We start from the raw sequence: 23,185 nt of genomic DNA, 5'->3' as shown, positions 1-23,185 counted from the left end.
GGAAGATTTGGGTGGGATACCGGTGTCGGAAATGGTATTTCAAGCGGACGAGTCGGAGAAACTTACTGACTTCACGGTAAACCTGGAGGACGTAATGGGGCAGTTTGGCAAACTGAAGAGTAGCAAATCTCCTGGACCAGATGGTATTCATCCTAGAATACTGATAGAACTGAAAAACGAGCTTGCGGAGCTACTGCTAGTGATATGCAACTTATCCTTAAAATCGAGCGTGGTACCGGAAGATTGGAGGGTGGCCAATGTAACGCCCATTTTTAAAAAAGGCTCCAGGGGAGATCCGGGAAATTATAGACCGGTGAGTCTGACGTCGGTGCCTGGGAAAATGGTAGAGGCTATTATTAAAAACAAAATTACAGAGCACATCCGAGGACATGGATTACTGAGACCAAGTCAGCATGGCTTTTGTGTGGGGAAATCTTGCCTGACCAATTTACTTCAATTCTTTGAAGGAGTGAACAAACATGTGGACAAAGGGGAGTCGGTTGATATTGTGTATCTGGATTTTCAAAAGGCGTTTGACAAGGTACCTCATGAAAGGCTACAGAGGAAATTGGAGGGTCATGGGATAGGAGGAAATGTCCTATTGTGGATTAAAAACTGGTTGAAGGATAGGAAACAGAGAGTGGGGTTAAATGGGCAGTATTCCCAATGGAGAAGGGTAGTTAGTGGGGTTCCTCAGGGGTCTGTGCTAGGACCGCTGCTTTTTAATATATTTATAAATGATTTAGAGATGGGAGTAACTAGCGAGGTAATTAAGTTTGCTGATGACACAAAGTTATTCAAAGTCGTTAAATCGCGACAGGATTGTGAAAAATTACAAGAGGACCTTACGAGACTGGGAGATTGGGCGGCTAAATGGCAGATGACGTTTAATGTGAGCAAGTGCAAGGTGATGCATGTGGGAAAAAAGAACCCGAATTATAGCTACGTCATGCAAGGTTCCACGTTAGGAGTTACGGACCAAGAAAGGGATCTGGGTGTCGTCGTCGATAACACACTGAAACCTTCTGCTCAGTGTGCTGCTGCGGCTAAGAAAGCAAATAGAATGTTGGGTATTATTAGGAAAGGTATGGAAAACAGGTGTGAGGATGTTATAATGCCGTTGTATCGCTCCATGGTGCGACCGCACCTTGAGTATTGTGTTCAATTCTGGTCGCCGCATCTCAAGAAAGATATAGTAGAATTGGAAAAGGTGCAGCGAAGGGCGACTAAAATGATAGCGGGGATGGGACGACTTCCCTATGAAGAAAGACTAAGGAGGCTAGGGCTATACAGCTTGGAGAAGAGACGGCTGAGGGGAGACATGATAGAGGTATATAAAATAATGAGTGGAGTGGAACAGGTGGATATGAAGCGTCTGTTCACGCTTTCCAAAAATACTAGGACTAGGGGGCATGCGATGAAACTACAGTGTAGTAAATTTAAAACAAATTGGAGAAAATATTTCTTCACCCAACGTGTAATTAAACTCTGGAATTCGTTGCCGGAGAAAGTGGTGAAGGCGGTTAGCTTAGCAGAGTTTAAAAAGGGGTTGGACGGTTTCCTAAAGGACAAGTCCATAAACCGCTACTAAACGGACTTGGAAAAATCCAAAATTCCAGGAATAACATGTATAGAATGTTTGTACGTTTGGGAAGCTTGCCAGGTGCCCTTGGCCTGGATTGGCCGCTGTCGTGGACAGGATGCTGGGCTCGATGGACCCTTGGTCTTTTCCCAGTATGGCATTACTTATGTACTTATGTACTTATGTACAATCACAACTGTTATTATTTTAGCAATAAAGTGTATAACAATATTTGGCCCCACGGATGTCTGGCAGAATAGAAGGTTTAGGGGTTCTGTATAGGGTGGAGCCATATGGTAACCCTAGTTCTGTATCTAATTGATATGTATTAATAACAGCACTAGCAGTAAATACGAAAACTTAAAAGTAAACACTAATTTTAATCTATTACCACCAAGAACGATACATTGTAAGCCACATTGAGCCTGCAAAAAGGTGGGAAAATGTGGGATACAAATGCAATAAATAAATAAATAATTTATTGATCTGGTTCAAACCCAAGTTTAATTCTTATCCCGCCAGTTCCTTTCTTTTTCGATTTAACCTCCCTCTCCCACTGGACTGATTGACACAGCACTATAAAGACCAAAGCATAAAGCCACAAGAACCTTCCAATAGGGAACTCTGCGTTCCCCGTTTTACCCAAAGTTTCCTTTTTTGGCATGTGGCGAGAAGACTCTGGTTACTAGAAGCCTTTATTTCCACAGGGGGCTCCCGCTGTTCGCACTCCTTCGCTGGGAAGCGTCAGCCCCTGCTCTCTCTGACGTACGTATGAACGTTAGAGGCAGTGTACGGAGCCAAGGACATTAGCCGAAACGCTTTTCTGAATACAAGCGCACGCAAACCCTGGGCTAGCCAGGCCGAATACTTGATCAGAGCTCTTTTATCTGTGTCCGCCGCGAGGGCTGCGGCTGTTTGATTGGAACTGCTCTCTTCCCGCCCCCTTCTTTCCAGTGTGTGTGTGTTTTCAAATTGCTGAAGATGCCTGCTTGGCGTAAGCCAGGATTCTATTTAGACGCTACACGCTAATGCATTGCAACCATTACAACCCGAGCAGGCCGGGAGACATTGGTAGTTTCACGGTGTGCTGAGCTGCAGAGATATCATGTGAAGAACAGCAGAGCACAACGCCTGTCACACCCAACCAAGCTCCAACAATGGGCAAGAGGTAAGTAAGAATAAGAAACCAATGAACGACAAGAGCTCGCACGACGCCGTCTATGGCTGACCTTTGTGTTCACTTGTTAGGATGATTATGACGTCACAAAGCGTTCTGATGATTTTGGACTGTCTGAGGCTGGCAGTCGTGGTGCACTGCCTGTGGGCGGCTTTGAAAGAAAGTGAAATAATGTTGGTTTTGAATAAGGAGGCGGGGGTGTATGTGTACAGCGCTGCGTATGTTTAGAAAGGCTAAAATGGAAATATTTTAAAGGCGTAGCATCTTCATTTGCTTGAATAGACCACTTGGGTTTCAGTCTAGCGAAAAGATGGGAGGTTTTCTTGTAGGTTAGTGTTGACTGTGCAGACAAACATTCCGTTCATATGTCTTGTATGTAATTGAACATTCTTATTTTTCTTTCATTGTTGTATGCTGGATGTAAGCGACGTTGAATCCGAGCATACCTGGGATGATGTGGGATATAAATGCCAATCAATCAAATAAATAAATAGCTACAAATGAAAATAAGCCGTGCAAATAATTTTCCAACATAATTGAGGGTTTAAACTAATCTTGCAGTGCCCCCAGGCCAATCAGAAATGAATTAAAATTACAATGCAACGGACTCAATGAATTTCCTACTCATGGGGATTGAGGAGAGGAATTACTGTGGCTTAAAATGGACAGTTTGTTCTCTAATCTACTAGTGAGTGGGAGGGGAAAGATTCCCCTTTGTCCCTGTAACGGTACACAGTAGGTTGGTGTTCTAAGCTTTTCAGTTCAGGAATCATCTCAGCAGAATGTCTCAACAAATGGTTAGTGTTAATAAGGGAACATCCAAAAAAAAAAAAAAAAAGGGATGGATGTACTTGACTGTTAGTAACTGATGGGCAGGCAACACAATCTAATTAACTTGTTTGTGATTGTGACTGGTAAATATTTTCCATCTGCCCAAATCAAAAAGATAGAAAAAGACCTTTTCTTCCTGCTTGAAAAGGGTCTTTAGTGAATTAACTTCTCCTTTCCGTGTATCCCCTAAAATATGAATTATTAGCAACATATAGAAAAACAGAAGCATTGACATAAAATGTCACTGTCACCTATGACAGCTATGAAATCCCTCTCCATATATTGAAAAGACTAGTCTGACCACAGTGGTCCATTCCATGATAACATCAAGACTATATTACTCTAGTGCCCTGAACACTGGTCAAACCAACAAGAGTTTGCATCAGCTTCAACTAATTCAGAATACTGCAGCACGATTGATAGAAGGTCTATCTTTTCCATACTGGGAAAAGACCAAGGGTCCATCGAGCCCAGCATCATGTCCACGACAGCGGCCAATCCAGGACAAGGGCACCTGGCAAGCTTCCCAAACGTACAACGTACATCACACCCATCCTGCAAAAACAAAACTACACTGGCTAAATTGAAAACTCTGTTTGATTTTCAAGGCCCTCAGACAAAATGGGCCAGAGTACTTAAAGAAAAAGTTAGCCCTTTACACATCTTTCAGACCTCTAAGGTCCTCTCAAGGATCAACACTATCTCTCCCCTCATCCAAATTATACAATGTGATACCTTCCAGCAAGCCTTCTCAGGAGTAGCCCCCACGCTCTGGAATTTTCTTCCAGAGGGGCTACATATAACTCGTGGCTACTTTTATTTCTGGAAGCAGGTGAAATCCTAGCCTTTAATATGTAGGGTGACTGACTATACCCTCAGGAGCAGATGCACAAAAATGAACCAGGCTGGCATTGTGTGTTTTTGACCATTTACCGACCATGGCATTCAACAGGCAATGCCCAAAGGGGTTCTGCGGGCTGTTTTCTGTCTGCAGTGGTAGCCAACAGGAATCGCATGCAAACGAGCTGATTAGTATTTAGATGTGCATTCCGTGGAATGTTCAGCTGTTTATGAGCGATGCACATCAAGGTCTGCTTACCTTTAACAAGCAACATTTACCAGGAGGTCTGGAACATCTGTAAGCAGCGTTCTTCACTTTTGTGAAGCTGGGCTCTATCTTGCAGCTCCACACAGCACAGCCAATTCTCGTGTTGATATGTCCGTATCAACTGCAGCCCTTGCTGGTCTGTCAGCACCTCCCCAGGTTTAAGCTTCCCATAAAATCAACCTTTTTTTATTTTAAAAAAATGGAGCCGTCGGCCGCCCTGCTCCTCTTTCTTCTGCGGGCTCCTGTGACATCCTGCGCAGAAGGACCACTGCTGTGCTGCTCCTGTCCCTGCTTGTGCCGCTGATGTTTGAAAATAAAGCGCTGCACACGGCTTTCATACATGCAACTTGTATGCATGTATGAAATCCGTAGCAGGCGCCGCTCTGAGCATGCGCAGAGCAGCCATGCGTAGCGATTGGCTGTTCTGCACATGCTCAGCTGGTTGATAGGCTTTCCCTCCTACCGAGCTGCTCAGTGTTTTTGCATGCTATTTGCTTTATGAATCACTTGATATTTCCAACTCGGTAATTGTTACCAAGTTGGAAATACAAGGCATTCCTTTCCAGGGACCTTTTGAGCATCTCCCTCTCATTCTGCACCTGGACTAGTTTGCTACACACACTGTAACTTAGATCAATTCCATATATCTTGATTAACTGTACAAAGAACTTGCCGTGAGTTTAGCCACCCATCTATTTATCCCAGGTGACTCTGTACCACCGATCTTGTCCCCATCTAAATATCTGCATTTGGTCCCTCAGCTGTATGGTAATCTGTATTGTAGAAAAGCTTTAGCATCATATCTATGTTATTTGACTGTTCTAATGTATGCTTATTAGATGTTTCATTAGTAATGTGCCGACATCATATTATATCTCCTTAATTTGGTTACTTTATTTGGTTATTATTTAACGCTATACTTTATCCTACATTTTGCATACCTGATATGTATTAGCTATTTCTGTACCTCTAATTTTCTTGATATTTCATGTACCTTTAATTGTAACAATACTCTGTTCCTCTCATTCCGTTAATGACAAATGTCATTACATAGTAACATACATAGTAGATGACAGCAGAAAAAGACCTACATGGTCCATCCAGTCTGCCCAACAAGATAACTCATATGTGCTACTTTTTGTGTATACCTTACCTTGATTTGTATCTGTCTTTTTCAGGGCTCATTGCGGCATAATGTAAGCCACATTGAGCCTGCAAAGAGGTGGGAAAATGTGGGATACAAATGCAGCAAAATAAATAAATAATATCTCTTATTTGCATTTCAGTGCTAATGTTTATATTTTTGATACTATCTCATGGTAGTCCTATTAGTAGGTTTCAATTTACTGTTTTCAAGTTCACCTCATTTATTGTATTTGTTTATAATTTGGTCATTTTACTATTGTTATGCTGTTAACAAATTAAGTTTTATATTAAACTGTACCTGCTGTACACCGCCTTGGGTGAATCTCTTCATAAAAGCGGTTAATAAATCCCAATAAATAAATAAAATAGCCAGTGGCCTAACCAGAACTGATTTTTTTTTTTTTTTTAGAGGGACTCAACGTTAACATGGGGATTGGAGTGGGCACTAGGCATACATGTCGGAGTCATGCTAGTTATATTCTTAATAAATTAATTTTGATGTTACGGTAGAATTGTATTTGTTTTTATTATGCATGTCTTTGTAACTTGCTTACATTTATGATAGGCAGGCGATATATATACTAATGGCCCTGTTTAAGAAGCCAAGCTATAGGCGTGCTAACGTTTTTAGTACACATAGAAATTAGCACGCGCTAACGCTAGAGACACCCATAGGAATAGAGTGCACCTTAGTAAACAGGGTCCTTAATTCTTACTGACAAATAATGCCTTTGCATCCACTTAAAAATGGATTTCTAAGTAAACAGATGCATGACACTTTATATAGTATAAATTAATTTGTTCAAGCTCTTACCAATTTTAAACCTCATGCACACGGATGGAAACAATTCAATTCCTCCCCTGTCAGACACAGGAATAACACAAAACCCTGCAAAAGGAGATTCAGAACCTTGCCGTACCATATCAGTACTAACTTCCAGGCCTTAAACAGCAACAACCTTATCTGTGAAAAGGCCACATTGCAAATAATACACAGGGCCCTGAAACACCCTCGCACCACCTACTGAGAAAAAAAATGAGTGGGGCTGCTATAGATCTCTACACAGAAGCTACATGCTAGCAGAAAACCACTCTTTGATCACACACGCAAAACACAGACAGACCCTCAGCAGATACGGAACATGAAGCACAAATTGGTAATAGAAATGAAGGCAAAAATTTGAACTAAAAGCCCAAGAAGTCGGACAGTGCAAGCAGTGCCAACACTGGAGAAATAGAAACAGAAATGTATTTCTCTTCTTTCCTGTCTTCTTCCATTCCCCCCCTACCCCAATCTGTCTCTGATGCTGATCTTTTCAGCTATTTCCTCCAGTTCTTTCTTTTCTGCCTCTGTACCCACTCACAGTTCACCCTCTTTCTCATTTCTAGTCCTTAGTCACATTCTTTTTACCTACCTATCAGCTTTCCTCTCCTCTCACCTCCTTCCTAGCCAGTTTTCTCACTTTAATTCTCTGTCTTGCCCTCACTCCTTTCCCAGTCTATTAAATTATTTTCTTTCTTTCACCCTCTCCCAATTACCACATTTCCACACTCTGTACTCATCCCACCCCAGCTCACACCTACTCTCATCCTTTTGCTATCCACAGCTAAGCCTTCCCTGTTGGTCATCCCCCCCCCAGTCACTTTCTTCTGTCTCTGATCCTTTCCCAGTCTCTGACTAGCCCCTTTTACCGCCTCCCAATTCTTATTTCCATCCTTGCAAAATCCACCCCACATTGGTCTCTCCACCTTGTTCTCTCTCCATTCCTCTTGTAATCCAGCATTTCTCCCGCTTTCTTTCTCCATTCCTCTTCTAATCCAGCATTTCTCCCTCTTTCTCTCTCCATTCCTCTTCTAGTCCAGCATTTCTCCCTCTTTCTCTCTCCATTCCTCTTCTAGTCCAGCATTTCTCCCTCTTTCTCTCTCCATTCCTCTTCTAATCCAGCATTTCTCCTTCTTTCTCTCTCCATTCCTCTTCTAGTCCAGCATTTCTCTCTCTTTCTTGCTTTCTATTCTCCTCCAGCCCAATATCTCCCCCTGTCCTCTGTTTTCTTTCTTCTCTCATTCCAGCATCTCCCTGCTCCCTTTCTTCCCCTCATAATTGAGCATCTTCCAGACCTCCCTCCCCCTTGTCCAACATCTCCGCTGTCTTCTCCTTCTCTCTGCCTCCCTTGCAGTCATTATCATCCTTCTCCCTATTTTCCTCCTGTAGTCCACTCCAGAATCTCTCCGTCAATCCTCCTTTTGGTCCCATATCTTCTCCTGTTTTCCTCTCCCCACAGTCCAGCATCGCCTTTTTTTTTCTGCTATAGTTCAGTGTCTCCTCCCTCCCTTTCTCTCTGCCCTGGCAGTTTAGCATCTCCGACTCCATTTCCCCCTCATAGTCCAGCATCCCCTGTCTGACCCTGTGGTCCAGAATTTTTTTTTCACCTACAGTAAGGATAAGTCAGGAAAAGAAAAGTGAGCCACACTTAGCAGTAAGGGTGGCAGTTAAAAAAAGATGTGAGTGCGGGCCTCAACACTTGCGTATCCTGAAGGCTTGTTGTGTCTCTGCTCACTCCAATGCAGACTTCCTGTTACAGAGCGGGGTGGGGACATGCAGGTGCTGAGGCCTCATACTCTCTTCATTCTTTAACTGTTGGACTTGTAACCACTCGCCTCCACCTACCCTCCTCTCTTCCTTCCCGTTCACATTAATTGATTTGATTTGCTTACTTTATTTATTTTTTGTCTATTAGATTGTAAGCTCTTTGAGCAGGGACTGTCTTTCTTTTATGTTTGTGCAGCGCTGCGTACGCCTTGTAGCGCTATAGAAATGCTAAATAGTAGTAGTAGTAGGAAATGGGGAGTGGAGAGGGGTGGAGTGGGGAAGGAAAGGAAAGATTCTGGTCTTATGGGGGGAGGGGTTATATGGGCAAGGGAATGGGATTGCTTACCTGCTGGGAGGTGGTACATTTAAAACAATTAGAAAAATATTTTTTTTTCCACCCAATGCACAGTTTGGTTTTGTAACTCATTACCAGAGAATGTGGTAAAAATGGTTAGCATAGCTGGGTTTAAAAAAAAGGTTTGCACAAATTCCTGAAGGTAGAGCTGGGGAAAGCCACTGCTTATCCCTAAGGGTAAGTAGCATGGAATCTTGCTGCTTTTTAGAATCCTGGCGTACCTAGGGTCTTTGACACCCAGGCAGATCATTCTTACCCCCCCCCCCCCCCCCCCGGTGCAATTCAGAACAGGAAGTGATGTCAGAGGAGTCAGGTGACTGGCATGGTGACTGCAGCAGCCCCATGATTGCTGTTTGATGAGGTCCATCAACTCAGGGTGGACCACTCCCACTGCCTCATCCTTGGTATGCCACTGCTGCAAGGTTTGTTTGGCCACTGTTAGATACAAGATACTGCGATAGACGGACCTTTGGTATGATTTAGTTTGGAGCTTCTTATGCTCTTACAAAAGCAGTAACTTGTGTGAAAGAACTTTTGCCTGATCTGTACATTGGTGAAAAGTCCCTGTCTCCAAGAGCTTACAGTCTGAGTGGGTGAGGTTAGAGGAGGCAAAGAAACAACCAAGATCAGAGGGAGTTGTGAGTGGAAGAAGTAGGATTCAAACCTTTGTTTCTGCGGCTCCTAGCCCATTGCTCTTTGCTCTCCCTTCTGCAAATTGAGGACGCTTTTTACAGAGCATTTCCCAGGTAGAAATAAAATGGGTGAAAACCTTTAGGGAGTCATTTACTAACAGTTATTGCACATTGTCTACCACAGGGTCCACTTTATGTAGTGAACCCTCAGGCAGATAATACATGATAATGGCATTAACTCACACTGTTACTAAATGACCCCCCTCTCTGTAAACAGGCCCCATAGCCCTTTCAGCAAAAGTCACATTATGCTGTAGTGCACGAAATGTTTTGCTGTCTATTTTTCTTCTTTGCAGAACATTCAAGAAATGAATACCTCTTGGACAAAAAATGTGTCATTTCAAATATGACAAGTCAATGATTTGAGGGGGGATTCATGCACTTTTTTTTGCTGGATCTTTAAATATGGTCATAATGTGTTGTGCTATACTGTTATTAGAAAATGAAAATATATAACCTTTTGTACATTTTGATTTGGGGGGGGGGTTGGCATGTGAAAACCTTTTTGGGCCTATCTGCGGTCCATTTAAAATATTTGTGACTGTAAATAAAATAAAAGTAGCTGGGCCAGTTTGAGCCTTTTGCTAAGCCTGGAGGACACTAGGCAGTGACTGCAAAAATGATCCTGTAGAATAATGCGCTGTCTCCGAATGCAGAGGAAATTATTATTCTCTCACAAGCCTCTATGCTGCTTCCATATAACTTGCATTGTAGATTGGAGACTGTAACTATTAGGAATAGTTGTTTTACTGTTGATTAATGTTAATATAACATTTTTGGAATATGATACTTATAGAACTCATAGAGGGGCATTTTTGATATGACGTCCAGTGGCGTTCCTAGGCTGGCTGACACCCGGAGCGGATCGCCGATGCGCCCCCCCCCCCCCCGGGTGCATTTTTACCTTTTGGGGGGTGCCGCGCACCTGTTGGCTCCGAGTCCGCTCGTTCCCTGGCTGCTGCTCCCTCTGCTCCAGAACAGGAAGTAACCTGTTCCGCGCAGAGGGAGCAGCAGGGAGGGAACGAGCGGACTCGGAGCCAACAGGCGCGCAGCGTGCACCCGGGGCGGACCGCCCCCACTGCCCCCCCTTGGTACGCCACTGATGACATCTAAGTCCGACTTTGGATGTTTTTGCTCAAAACATCCAAAATTCAAGTGGAGAATATAGCCATTTTCAAAACACCAAAGCATCTTTTCTTTTGTTTTTTTTTTTTTTGAAAATGGCTATTTGCTAGATGTTTTTGTGCTGTGAGCGTTTATCTTTTTGGTCTCTTTTTGATAAAAACATGTCCCAAGTGAAAAACACACAAAATCAAGCCATTAGGATGTAGGAGGAGCCAGCATTCTTAGTGGACTGGCCACTCAAACATCCCAGGAGAGTAGTGAGGCACCCTACTACTACTATTTAGCATTTCTATAGCGCTACAAGGCATACGCAGCGCTGCACAAACATAGAAGAAAGACAGTCCCTGCTCAAAGAGCTTACAATCTAATAAGGGGCACTGCAGTGGACTTCACATAAAAAGTCCCAGGTACACATGCTCCCTTATCTTGTCTGTTGAGCCCTCCAAAAACCCACTGCCCCCAACTGTACACCACTACAATAGCCCTTATGGGTGAAGGGGACACCTATGTGTAGGTACAGTAGATTTCCTGTGAGTTTGGGCGGGCTCACAGTTTCCACCACAAGTGTAACAGGTAGGGAGAGATATGAGCCTTTGCACTGAGACAACCATTAGGCTACTCAGGGATCTGCATGCTGCTCTAATAGACCTGGCTATAACATCTGAAGCTATCATAGAGGCTGGTATGTAATATTTTTATTCACATTTTTGAGGATGGTAGCAAAGTTGCCAGGTGGGAGGTTTTACCGCCCAATTGGGCGGGTTTTCGCCAGCGGCAGCGGGAAAAGTTCGCCGGCCTTGGGATGCGGTTTTTTGGGCGGTTTTCCCGTCGCCGCTGTGTGAGTTCGGCGTTTTTTTTCCGGGGCTTCTATTGGTCCAATTCGGTCCAATAGAAGCTTTTCTGGGGCTTCTATTGGTCCAAATTGGACCAATAGAAGCCTTTCAGGGGCGGGGTTGACATCAGGGATGACGTAGGGGTGGGACTAGTGATGTGGGAGGCGGGGTTTGTGACGCGGGGGCGGGGTTCGGCGACGCGGGAGACAGGGATTGGCTACGGGCGGTTTTTGGGCGGGTTTACGGCTCGTTTGGGGCTGGGAAAATTTTTCCCAGCTGGCAACCCTGGGTGGTAGGAGGTCAGTGACCACTGGGGGAGTAAGGGGGGGGGGGTCATCCCTGAATCCCTCCAGTGGTCGTCTGGTCATTTAGGGCACCTTTTTGTGCCTTATTCGTTTTAAAAACAGTTCTAGACCAAAACATTGAAGTTTCTGCCCTAGACATTTTCGGGTTTTTTTCCATTATGGCTGTAAAATGTCCAAATGTTAGGAATGCACTAACCTTGTCCCTGACATACCCACTTGTTATTTGGATGAACTGCAGATGAATTGCATAGATAAACGTCTGCAAAACAGGTTTTGAAAATACTGATTTGGACGTTTTTGTGAGAAAAACATTCAAATGCTGCTTTACACCACTTTTTAGACATTTTTGTCTTTCGAAAATGAGCACCATGGTTCCGGGTATGACTCCTAAAGATTTCCTCAGAAATATTTCCTGAAAATTTTGTTATTTTCCTTTGTAATGATTCCTCTTAGTAATATAAATTATTACTTAGTAATATTAATTCAAAAGGAGTGAAGCCTGTGAAACTGGGATTACCTTAATCAGTGGGAATTGGATTAGAGACTCAAGTGTTCACATTGTTAAATAATTTCTGGTTTTAAAAGAGAAAAAATGAAATGAGGTATATTATTTCTACTAATATTGGACAATAAGTATGTTTCCAACAAAATAAATTGAATATACACCGTTTTGGGTTTGAAGAAGCCAACCAGACGATCAATGTGGAATAATGATTCAGATAAATAATAATTGGGGATAATCAGGTTAATACGTTTTTTCTGTTTGCTGTTGTTTAATTGATCTCCTTGTCTTGTTTCACGCTCCCTATTTTGTGGTCTAAGGAAGAGTATAGAATTACCTGATTGAAATAATTCTTGTGTATTACTTTCTCTGTATTTCTGGCAAGTTATTTTATTGCTTGTAATTAAAATAAAAAAAAGAAAAGAAAGAAAGTAATATAAGGGGTCTTTTTACTAAAGACTAATGTGTTATCTGCAGCGGGGCCCATAGGAATTATCTCCTCTGGGAGATAACATGAGCTAATCTTTAATAAAAGACTCCATATCGTAAATAACAACAGAAAAAGACCTGTATGGTCCATCCAGTCTACCCAACAAGGCAGCTAGAGCTGTATTATTTATTATTTATTTATTTTAGATCATTTATACCCCGCTTTTTGCCATGTAAAGCAGCCCCAAAGCGGCTTACAATGAACTAATGAAAACAATTACAATTGAAGGCAGAAGGGGAGGGAAGATAAATACATTATTTAAACAAATAAACAGTATCTGCCACTTCATACGGGTTATTATGTCCTGAAAGTGTGAATGTAATTTAGGTTATGCATCCTTTTCCTATAGGAATCCTCTGTGTTTATCCCATACATTCTTGAATTCCATCACTGTTTTTGTCCCCACCACCTCACCTGGAAGGGTATTCCAGGCATCTTTTACTACTACTACTACTACTATAAATCATCTATTACCCTATTACCCTCCATTACGTCACCAAGGATCAGGCCAGACAACTGGGTTATGGCCCTCATCAACCAGCAGGTGGAGATAGAGATCACTCTTAAGCTGTGCTATATGTAGCCTTGTACATCCAGCTCGAGCCAGTATTCTCTATCTCCAGCAGGTTGGTTAGTCGTGCCTGTACAGCTTGCCTGGGTTGGTGGGCTCTGATCCTTCTTAGGCCAAGCTTGGGGTTGAGTAGCCTCATGCTAGAGTGTAAATCTGTTGGTCCAGGAGGTCCCGCCCCCTTTTCCCTCTTGACACCTAAGTTGCTTTCACCCTTCTTCTGCCTCTTGAGTTGAGGAAAAAAAACCAAAATAAAAAGAAGCTCGCGGCTGTATTTGCACTGTTGCTGAGGGGAATCTCTGTGCCTCTGGCCTGGTGTTCCCAATGGCAGCCGCAGAAGTGTGAGTACCGCTGTGGGGGTTCCTTCTGTTCAGGGCGCATGGCGGCGGAGCATGTAAAATGCTGTTCCTATGTGGGAGCTGGAGAACAGCGTCTGGGAAGTGACATTGAGTGCAACTTTGGAGGGGGCACGGGGACATCCTTTTTTGGCTCCAGAGGTGGATGCTGACTTGAACAAGGAGTGTGAATCAGGCGTGGACATTTTGGCGGGCTGTACCACTGGAGTGCAGTTGCATAGCGAGACCGTGGCCATTTTGGATTCCACAGTCATTTCTTCTCCACTGCTCTCTCCTGATTTCCCATCTGAGTCGGAAGATTCTTCCTCGCTGTCAGGGGCGGGGCTTCGGCTGTTTTGGGGCAAAGAGGCACAAGCTGGATCTTTTTTAGAGAGGGAGGTGGTTCCCCCCAAACTCTCTTCTCCGCTGTCAGAGACAACCTTTTTCTTCTCATTCTGTCAGTGGAGCTGAAGAGGTTTAGTCAGCACAGGGTTGATGCCCTGATTATGGCTGTCACCAAAAAGACTTCTATCCTTGTGGAGGGTGGTACAGCTTTGAAGGATGTGCACGTTCCCAAGATCAAGATGGCCTTGAAGCTTGCCTTTCAGGTGGCTGCTCTTAGCCTTCAAGCATCAGTCTGTGCCTCCTACGCGACTAGAGTATCCCTGTCGTGGCCGCAGCAGCTTATGGAGCCAGACTCCCAGACCTCTTCTCCAGCCTTGGGTGAGGTTGTCTTACGTGGCTGACAGTTTACTACTACTACTACTACTTAACATTTCTAGAGCGCTACCAGGGTTACACAGCGCTGTACAATTTAACAAAGAGAGACAGTCCCTGCTCAAAGAGCTTACATCTAATAGACAAGTGAACGGTCGGTCCGATAGGGGCAGTCAAATTGGGGCAGTCTGGATTCACCGAACGGTAAGGGTTAGGTGCCGAACGCAGCATTGAAGAGGTGGGCTTTAAGCAAAGACTTGAAGACGGGCAGGGAGGGGGCTTGGCGTAAGGGTTCAGGAAGGTTGTTCCAAGCATAGAGTGAGGCGAGGCAGAATGAGCGGAGCCTGGAGTTGGCGGTGGTGGATAAGGGTACTGAGAGGAGGGATTTATCCTGTGAACGTAGGTTACGGGCGGGAACATAAGGGGAGATGAGGGTAGAAAGATAGTGAGGGGCAGCAGACTGAGTGCATTTGTAGGTAAGAAGGAGAAGCTTGAATTGAATGCGGTATCTGATCGGAAGCCAGTGAAGTGACCTGAGGAGAGGGGTGATATGAGTATATCGGTTCTGGCGGAATATGAGACGTGCAGCAGAGTTCTGAACAGATTGAAGGGGGGATAGATGGCTAAGTGGGAGGCCGGTGAGGAGTAAGTTGCAGTAGTCCAGGCGAGAGGTAATGAGAGCGTGGACGAGAGTTCGGGTGGTGTGTTCAGAGAGGAAAGGGCGAATTTTGCTGATGTTAAAGAGGAAGAAGCGACAGGTCTTGGCTATTTGCTGGATATGCGCAGAGAAGGAGAGAGAGGAGTCAAAGATGACTCCGAGGTTGCGGGCAGATGAGACGGGGATTTGATTCTGCGCCAAGCAAATGGTGTTGGCAGTTTCGGTGGGACACTGGCTCTGGTTGAGGAATTGGGCTGGGGCTATAGCTTCCAAGTCTTGCCCGGTGAGGCTCCCTTTTCGGGGCCAGTTGCTGTTTGGAAAGGACCTGGAGAAGCTGCGTAAGGATTTGTGTGATTCTGAAGTCCTGTGCTTACCTGAAGATAGGCTGAAGGTGCAATTCCAGTCCTCGTGGATGTGGTTGTGGTTGGCTAAGTGCTAGGTTCAGGCAATGTAGAAGCACCATTTCCCAAAGGGCCAGCCTTCCTTTCGTCTTCCCTCTGTGTCCCTGTCCCTATCCTTTCCCCACGTTCACTATCTCTTCTGTCTTCCTGTCTTTCTCTGTCCAGGATATCCCCACTGTGTTGCTCTTTCTCACCTTGTATCCTGCATCAACCCTTTTTGTTTATGCTCCCTCCATACCCAACATCTACTACTACTACTTAACATTTCTAGAGCGCTACTAGGGTTACGCAGCGCTGTACAATTTAGCAAAGAAGGACAGTCCCTGCTCAAAGGAGCTTACAATCTAAAGGACGAAATGTCAAGTTGGGGCAGTCTAGATTTCCTGAATAGAGGTAGGTGGTTAGGTGCTGAAGGCGACATTGAAGAGGTGGGCTTTGAGCAAGGATTTGGAAATGGGCAGGGAGGGGGCCTGGCGAATAGACTCAGGGAGTTTATTCCAAGCATGGGGTGAGGCGAGGCAGAAAGGGCGGAGCCTGGAGTTGGCGGTGGTGGATAAGGGTACTGAAAGGAGGGATTTGTCTTGAGAGCGGAGGTTATGGGTAGGAACGTAGGGGGAGATGAGGGTAGAGAGGTAGGGAGGGGCTGCAGATCGAGTGCATTTGTAGGTTAGTAGGAGAAGCTTGAACTGTATGCGGTACCTAATCGGAAGCCAGTGAAGTGACTTGGGGAGAGGGGTGATATGAGTATATCGGTCCAGGCGGAAGATAAGACATGCAGCAGAGTTCTGAATGGACTGAAGGGGGGATAGATGGCTAAGTGGGAGGCCAGTGAGGAGTAGGTTGCAGTAGTCAAGGCGAGAGGTAATGAGAGAGTGGATGAGAGTTCGGGTGGTGTGCTCAGAGAGAAAAGGGCGAATTTTGCTAATGTTATAGAGGAAGAAGCGACAGGTCATGGCTATCTGCTGGATATGCGCAGAGAAAGAGAGGGAGGAGTCGAAGATGACTCCGAGGTTGCGGGCAGATGAGACGGGGAGGATGAGGGTGTCTCCATCTCTCTCTCCCCATGTCCACTTTCTCTTCTCTCTCTTCCTTTCCTCCTGCAACTTTCTTCCCTGACATTCTCCTTTCATGGTCCAGTGTCTCTTCTCTCTCTTCCTTCCTCCTTGGTCCAGGGGGTGTGTCTCTTTTGTGTCTCCCCCCTTCCTCCTTAATCTAGGATCTCTCTCCCCTTCCCCTTGATTCAGGATCTCTCTCTCCCCCTCCCCCCTTGATCCAGGATCCCTCTGTCCTCTCCCTCTCCCCTTCCTTGGTTCAGGGTGTCTCTTTCCCTCCCTCTCTCTTTGCTCCATGGTGTCTCTCTCTCCCCCTTCCTTCTTGATCTAGGGTCTCTAATTCTTGCTCTCCCCCTCCCTTCTTCCTGGTCCAGGGTGTCTTTCTGTCTTTCCTGTCCATCCCTTGTCCAGGGTATATATATGTGTATGTCTCTTTCTCTCTCTCTTCCTCTGCTTATCCCCCCCCCCCCAACTTCCTTCCAGGGTCTCTCTCTCTCGGGTCCGGCACACTCACTCATTTCCCAGTCAGCCAAAGGCTGTGGCAGAGAGTGCTGAAAGCTGCCCCTCTCTGACTGGCTTGGCCTTTCCTCTGCCGGGTCCTGCCTCTGATGCAACTTCCTGTGGGTTCGACCTGGCAGAGGAAAGGCCCTGCTGGTCAGAGAGGGGCAGCTTTCAGCATTCTCTGCTGCAACCTTTGGAAGCCCGGGGGATGAGTGAGAGGACCCAGACAAGGAAGCGAATGAAAGGTTCAGCTGTAGGCGGCCCCTACCTTTAAGTGACCCTGGGCATTTTGGTAGACTCTCTGAATGGTAGCTACAATCCTGGGCCTGATTAGTTTCAACATTTTGTTTTTCAAAATAGACTTCATTAAAAATATGTTTTTTTACAAAGTGATGATTGAATATATAGTCCATATGATAATCATGTTTGAATTACAATAAATAAGGTTACAATATGACAAGGTACAATGAGAATATGAAAATTATTTTCCACAGTGGCCATCATTCATTTTACAGTGTATGGTCCAGCTTTAAGCATTTTGTAATACATGTTTATCCACGCTTACCCTAGCTGAGATAATGTGCAACTTTCTTTAATTTGTCACCTTGTTTTCTAACTCCTCTTACTCTCTTAGCTATCTGTATGTTCCGTCTTTCCTTATACCCTACACTATCAGTTAAAATGTTCTATTACATATTGTGTTCACATTGTAAGTAGTATACTGTGCCATACTTTGTATTGTTATTTGAATATTTGTACTGCTGTAATTGTCTATTGATCACGTTTGATTTATTTTTACTGTACACTGCCTTAAGTGAATTCCTTCAGAAAGGTGGTAAATAAATCATAATAAATAAATTTCTGCATTGTATTTGAATACTGTATACAATTACAGTGTATTCAGGAACATTGTATCCAGTTTTCAGTGTTCATTAAGAATGCATTGCATCCAAAAATCAGCATTTAGTTACATTGTACTTAAAGTGCAACTCTAATCATAAAATACACTGTAAGCATTTTATCAGTCTTAGATTTAGCGAGGCTACCTCCAGCCTGCCAGACATTTGGTTGGTTTTCACTACCTTGAAGATTGCAGAATCTCTGACTTAGCCCCTTTTTCCACAGGGTAAGGGGTTGACTGTCTGTTTTATAAGCACCTCCTGCCACCAGGAATTTATGAGCATGGGTTTGTTGCCAGTTTAATTATCTGTGCTCACGTTTTAGGCCTTGCTTTGTATTCCAGAGGCGTTTGCCTCTGCTTTGTCTAGGAGAAAATGCCTTTGAAAGTAGGACCCATTGAGAGAGATGACATCATCTTAACTTTATTATGTTTGCTTTCATAATTTTTTTAAATTGATAAATCCTTACTACCCCCCCCCCCCCCCCCCCCCAGGTCACAATTAAAGAGCAGTAAATGTAAATGAAACACACTCTTCCTCATTTCTTCCCTGCTTAATGGAAACAGGTGGGAGAGAAAAAGTCTGGTCACTCACGGATCTGTTTCCGCTCAGATGGAGAATTCATTTTTGGCATGGACTGTGGCTCTGTGCAAGAGCATCTCTTTTATATTTATGAGATGCCAAAGCAGTCCCTTGTTCACTGTAGGAATGGGCAGCATAATTTGTGAGTAGTAGGTCTCTCTACCCTCTGCTTTACGAGCTGGAAAAGTACCACTGTAATACATTCATGATTTGAAAGTTTATCACAGAATGAAACGCTGTCATAAAAATGTATTATTATTAATTACATTTGTACCTTGCGCTTTCCCACACATAGCAGGTTCAATGCGGCTTACATAGTAAATAGAATTACAAAGTCTTGAAGGAGAATGTTACAAGTTGTAGTAAACATAGTAGTAGTGGGGTTTTGAGGATATGTAAATTGAGCATGGAGAGGTAATCAAAGATAGGATGAGCAAAAGGAGAAGAGATTGGGAGGGGTAAGGAGTAGGAAGGATGGAGAGGAAGAGTTTGAGGAATGAGTTTAAGGAGATTGTGAGACATGGTCAAAGGTATAATAATGGTCGGGGCAGGAATCATGTGGGTGGGCTTAAAAAGTTAAGTTGGGTTGTTAGGGTAAGCTTTCTTGAAGAGATGGGTCTTCAACATTTTTATGAATGGTAGATGGTCGTTGATTGTTCGGATGGATCTTGGCAGAGCGTTCCAAAGCTGGCTGCCCAAAAAAGGACTGGATGGATGCGTAGGAGGTCTTGTATTTAATACCTTTGCAGTTGTACATTTTTTTTCCCATCAGCTTCACGCTAGCTTGATTCAAATTTTGTATCTGATATGCAGACACAGATCCACTAGAAATGGCTGAGCTGAAGTCTTGGTGATTAAATCCACATCAACGAGCTGCAAAAATTATTTCAATTGGGTGCTGCTTAGTAGTTAATTGTACTACAGATTCCAGCTTTATATCTTAGAATTTGTATTTATTTATTTTTGAATTTGGCCTTTCTCACACCTTCCTCAGTAGTAGCTCAAGGCGAGTTACGTTCAGGTTACATTCAGCGCAATTCTGTAAAGGGTGTGCATCCTTTATAGTATTGTGCTTGGCACCGATTCTCACATCTAACTTTAGGCGCCAGACTTACACCTGCTTTAACGAGGTGTAAATGGTGGCACTCAAGTTAGGCGTGATAAGGCTATATTCTATAATTCTGCACACAACTTTTTGGAATACCCCCTGGCCACGCCCCTTGGAGTTGTGCACGAGTCGACTTAGGCACCACACCTTAAAGAACAGCGCACAGCCAGATGCGTTCACACATTTGAATGAGTACCAATTATTATTCAATTGGTGTTAATTGGCGCAGTACTCAATTCATTTGCATGCGCATCTTGAGCACACAATTCTAGGTGCCGTTTATAGAATCCGGGAGCATTCCTTTCCAGGGACCTTTTGAGCATCTCCCTCTCATTCTGCACCTGGACTAGTTTGCTACACACACTGTAACTTAGATCAATTCCATATATCTTGATTAACTGTACAAAGAACTTGCCGTGAGTTTAGCCACCCATCTATTTATCCCAGGTGACTCTGTACCACCGATCTTGTCCCCATCTAAATATCTGCATTTGGTCCCTCAGCTGTATGGTAATCTGTATTGTAGAAAAGCTTTAGCATCATATCTATGTTATTTGACTGTTCTAATGTATGCTTATTAGATGTTTCATTAGTAATGTGCCGACATCATATTATATCTCCTTAATTTGGTTACTTTATTTGGTTATTATTTAATGCTATACTTTAGCCTACATTTTGCATACCTGATATGTATTAGCTATTTCTCTACCTCTAATTTTCTTGATATTTCATGTACCTTTAATTGTAACAATACTCTGCTCCTCTCATTCCGTTAATGACAAATGTCATTACATAGTAACATACATAGTAGATGACGGCAGAAAAAGACCTACACGGTCCATCCAGTCTGCCCAACAAGATAACTCATATGTGCTACTTTTTGTGTATACCTTACCTTGATTTGTATCTGTCTTTTTCAGGGCTCATTGCGGCATAATGTAAGCCACATTGAGCCTGCAAAGAGGTGGGAAAATGTGGGATACAAATGCAGCAAAATAAATAAATAATATCTCTTATTTGCATTTCAGTGCTGTTAATGTTTATATTTTTGATACGATCTCATGGGTAGTCCTGTTAGTAGGTTTCAGTTTACTGTTTTCAAGTTCACCTCATTTATTGTATTTATGTTTATAATTTGGTCATTTTATTATTGTTATGCTGTTAACAAATTGTTAAGTTTTATGTTAAACTGTACCTGCTGTACACCGCCATGGGTGAATCTCTTCATAAAAGCGGTTAATAAATCCCAATAAATAAATAAATAAATAAAATAAATGTGTGGACCTGAGAAAAAACATTCCTGAACTCTCGCTGCGCCTTATGCCTGAAATAGACTTCCTGAGCCATTAAGTCAAGCTCCATCCCTGACCGCCTTCAAATCCGGGCTAAAGACCTACTTGTTTGATGCTACTTTTGACTCCTAACTTGTCACTTGGCTTGTAACCTTTATCTTGTCTTCCTCTCTTCAATAGTCCCTTTCCCTATGTGTCCTTCTGTCTGTCCTACCCGTATCCCTTATTTGTCCTGTCTGTCTGTCCTGATTTAGATTGTAAACTCTTTTGAGCAGGGACTGTCTTTTCTTCATGTTCAATTGTGAAGCGCTGTGTACGACTTGTAGCTCTATAGAAATGATTTGTAGTAGTAGTAGTAGTATGTGCAACCTGATATGTGCTGGAGCATACTGGTCCTGATAAGGAGGTGGGGTTATTAGGGATATTAGGGATCACAATGTCTGTACAGTTCTGCCAGTTTTGTGGATGTGGAATTCGGGTTGTGGGAAGGTATAGTAGGAAGACCTTTGGTTGTATGTTATCTATAAGTACTTCACAAGAAAGGATTCATCCATTTAGAGGCCATAGCAGCAACTAGGCCATTAATAAGCAATATACACTGAGGAATTTGGGGCTATCCTGGTTCTGGCCTGCAAAATACATTATTATTGTTCCTTAAACCTAAGCCTCTTTTGGGGAGTCTTTTACTAAAGATCAGCTTGTCTTATCTGCAAAAGAATCCGTTTTATTCCTAATGGCCCTGGTGCAGATAACGTGCTATCTTTAGTAAAAGACCCCCTTAATAAGGAGAAAAATCAACGTTTTAAAACTGGATTTTTCAGATTGAAATCTGATAATTTAAATCTCATTTTAAAAATGTCTTAATGATGATTGAATCACATTACAAGCATGCTAATCCTATATTTACAGACTCATGGCCATGAGCATGTCAGGATTTAGTCAAGGGAAATCTTGCCTCACCAATCTACTACATATTTTTTGAAGGGATGAATAAATGTGTGGATAAAGGTGAGCCGGTCGATATTGTGTATCTGAGGAAATTAGAAAGTCATGGGATAGAAGGTAACGTCTTAGTGTGGATTCAAAACAGGTTAAAAGATAGAAAACAGAGAGTAGGGTTAACTGGTCAGTATTCTTAATGTAGAAGGGTAGATAGTGGGGTTTGTCAGGGGTATGAGCTGAGACTGCTGCTTTTTAAAAATATTTATAAATGTTCTAGAGATGAGCATAGCAAGTGAGGACATTAATTTTGCTGATGACACAAAGTTATTCAAGGAGGATTGAGAAAAATTGCAAGAGGACCTTACTAGATTGGGAGACCGCGCGACTGGACATCCAGATGGCAGGTGACGTTTAATGTGAGCAAGTGCAAAGTGATGCATGTGGGGAAAGAGGAACCCAAACCTATAGCTCCATATTGAAAGTTTCCACATTAGGAGTCACTTCCCAGGACAAAGATCTAGGTGTCATTGTTGATGATACGTTGAAATCCTCTGCAAAGTGTGCAACAGCAGCTAAGAAAGCAAATAGAATGCTAGAAGTTATTGGGAAAGGAATGGAGAACAAAAATAAGAATGTTGTAATGCCTTTGTGTCACTCCATTGTGCGACTGCACCTCGAATAATGTGTGCAATTCTGGTCACTGCATCTCAAAAAAAGATATAGCGTAATTAAAAAAGGTACAGAGAAGGGTGATAAAAATGATAAAGGAGATGGGATGACTTCCCTATGGGCAAAAAGCTAAAGTGGCTAGGGCTCTTCAGCTTGGAGAAGAGACACACTGAGGGGAGATATGATAGAGGTCTATAAAATAATGAGTGGAGTGGAACGGGTAGACATGAATCGCTTGCTTACTCTTTCCAAAGATACTAGGACTAGGGGGCATGCAATGAAGCTACTAACTAAACAGTACATTTAAAACAAATTGGACAACATATTTCTTCACTCAACATGTAATTAAACTCTCTAATTCGTTGCCAGGGAATGTAGGGAAAGCAGTTAGCTTAGCAGGGTTTTAAAAATGTTTGGCTAATTTCCTACATTTTATTTATTTATTTATTTATTTATTTATTAGGATTTATTTACTGCCTTTTTGAAGGAATTCACTCAAGGTGGTGTACAGTAAGAATAGATCAAACATGAGCAACAGGTGATTACAGCAGTAAAAATATTCAAATAACAATATAAAATATGGCGTAGTATACTACTTACAACGTGCAGCTCATTTGCATGCAGTTTGTTTAGTGACTCGCCTGCTATTTCCACCTTGGTAATTTTTACCGGGGTGGAGATAGTGGACGGTTGCTTCCAGGGACTTTAGTGCATCGGCCCCCTAA

The 23,185-nt window shown here is 43.2% G+C and overlaps 1 protein-coding gene across 1 annotated transcript in view; it reads left to right on the top strand.

The window, feature by feature from the left end:
* The first annotated feature begins 2,394 nt into the window (after window positions 1-2,394).
* Window positions 2,395-23,185, top strand: part of TRIM2 (tripartite motif containing 2) — a 248,119-nt gene continuing 227,328 nt past the window's right edge. Inside the window, exon 1 of the mRNA XM_030191628.1 lies at window positions 2,395-2,750. The gene's annotated coding sequence lies outside the window, so the exon portion shown is untranslated. The remainder of the gene's footprint in view (window positions 2,751-23,185) is intronic.

Source organism: Microcaecilia unicolor, chromosome 2 (assembly GCF_901765095.1).
Source record: "Microcaecilia unicolor chromosome 2, aMicUni1.1, whole genome shotgun sequence".
Taxonomy (NCBI): domain Eukaryota; kingdom Metazoa; phylum Chordata; class Amphibia; order Gymnophiona; family Siphonopidae; genus Microcaecilia; species Microcaecilia unicolor.
The sequence above is the reverse complement of the archived record's forward strand: the minus strand, read 5'-3'. Positions and strand labels throughout refer to the sequence as shown.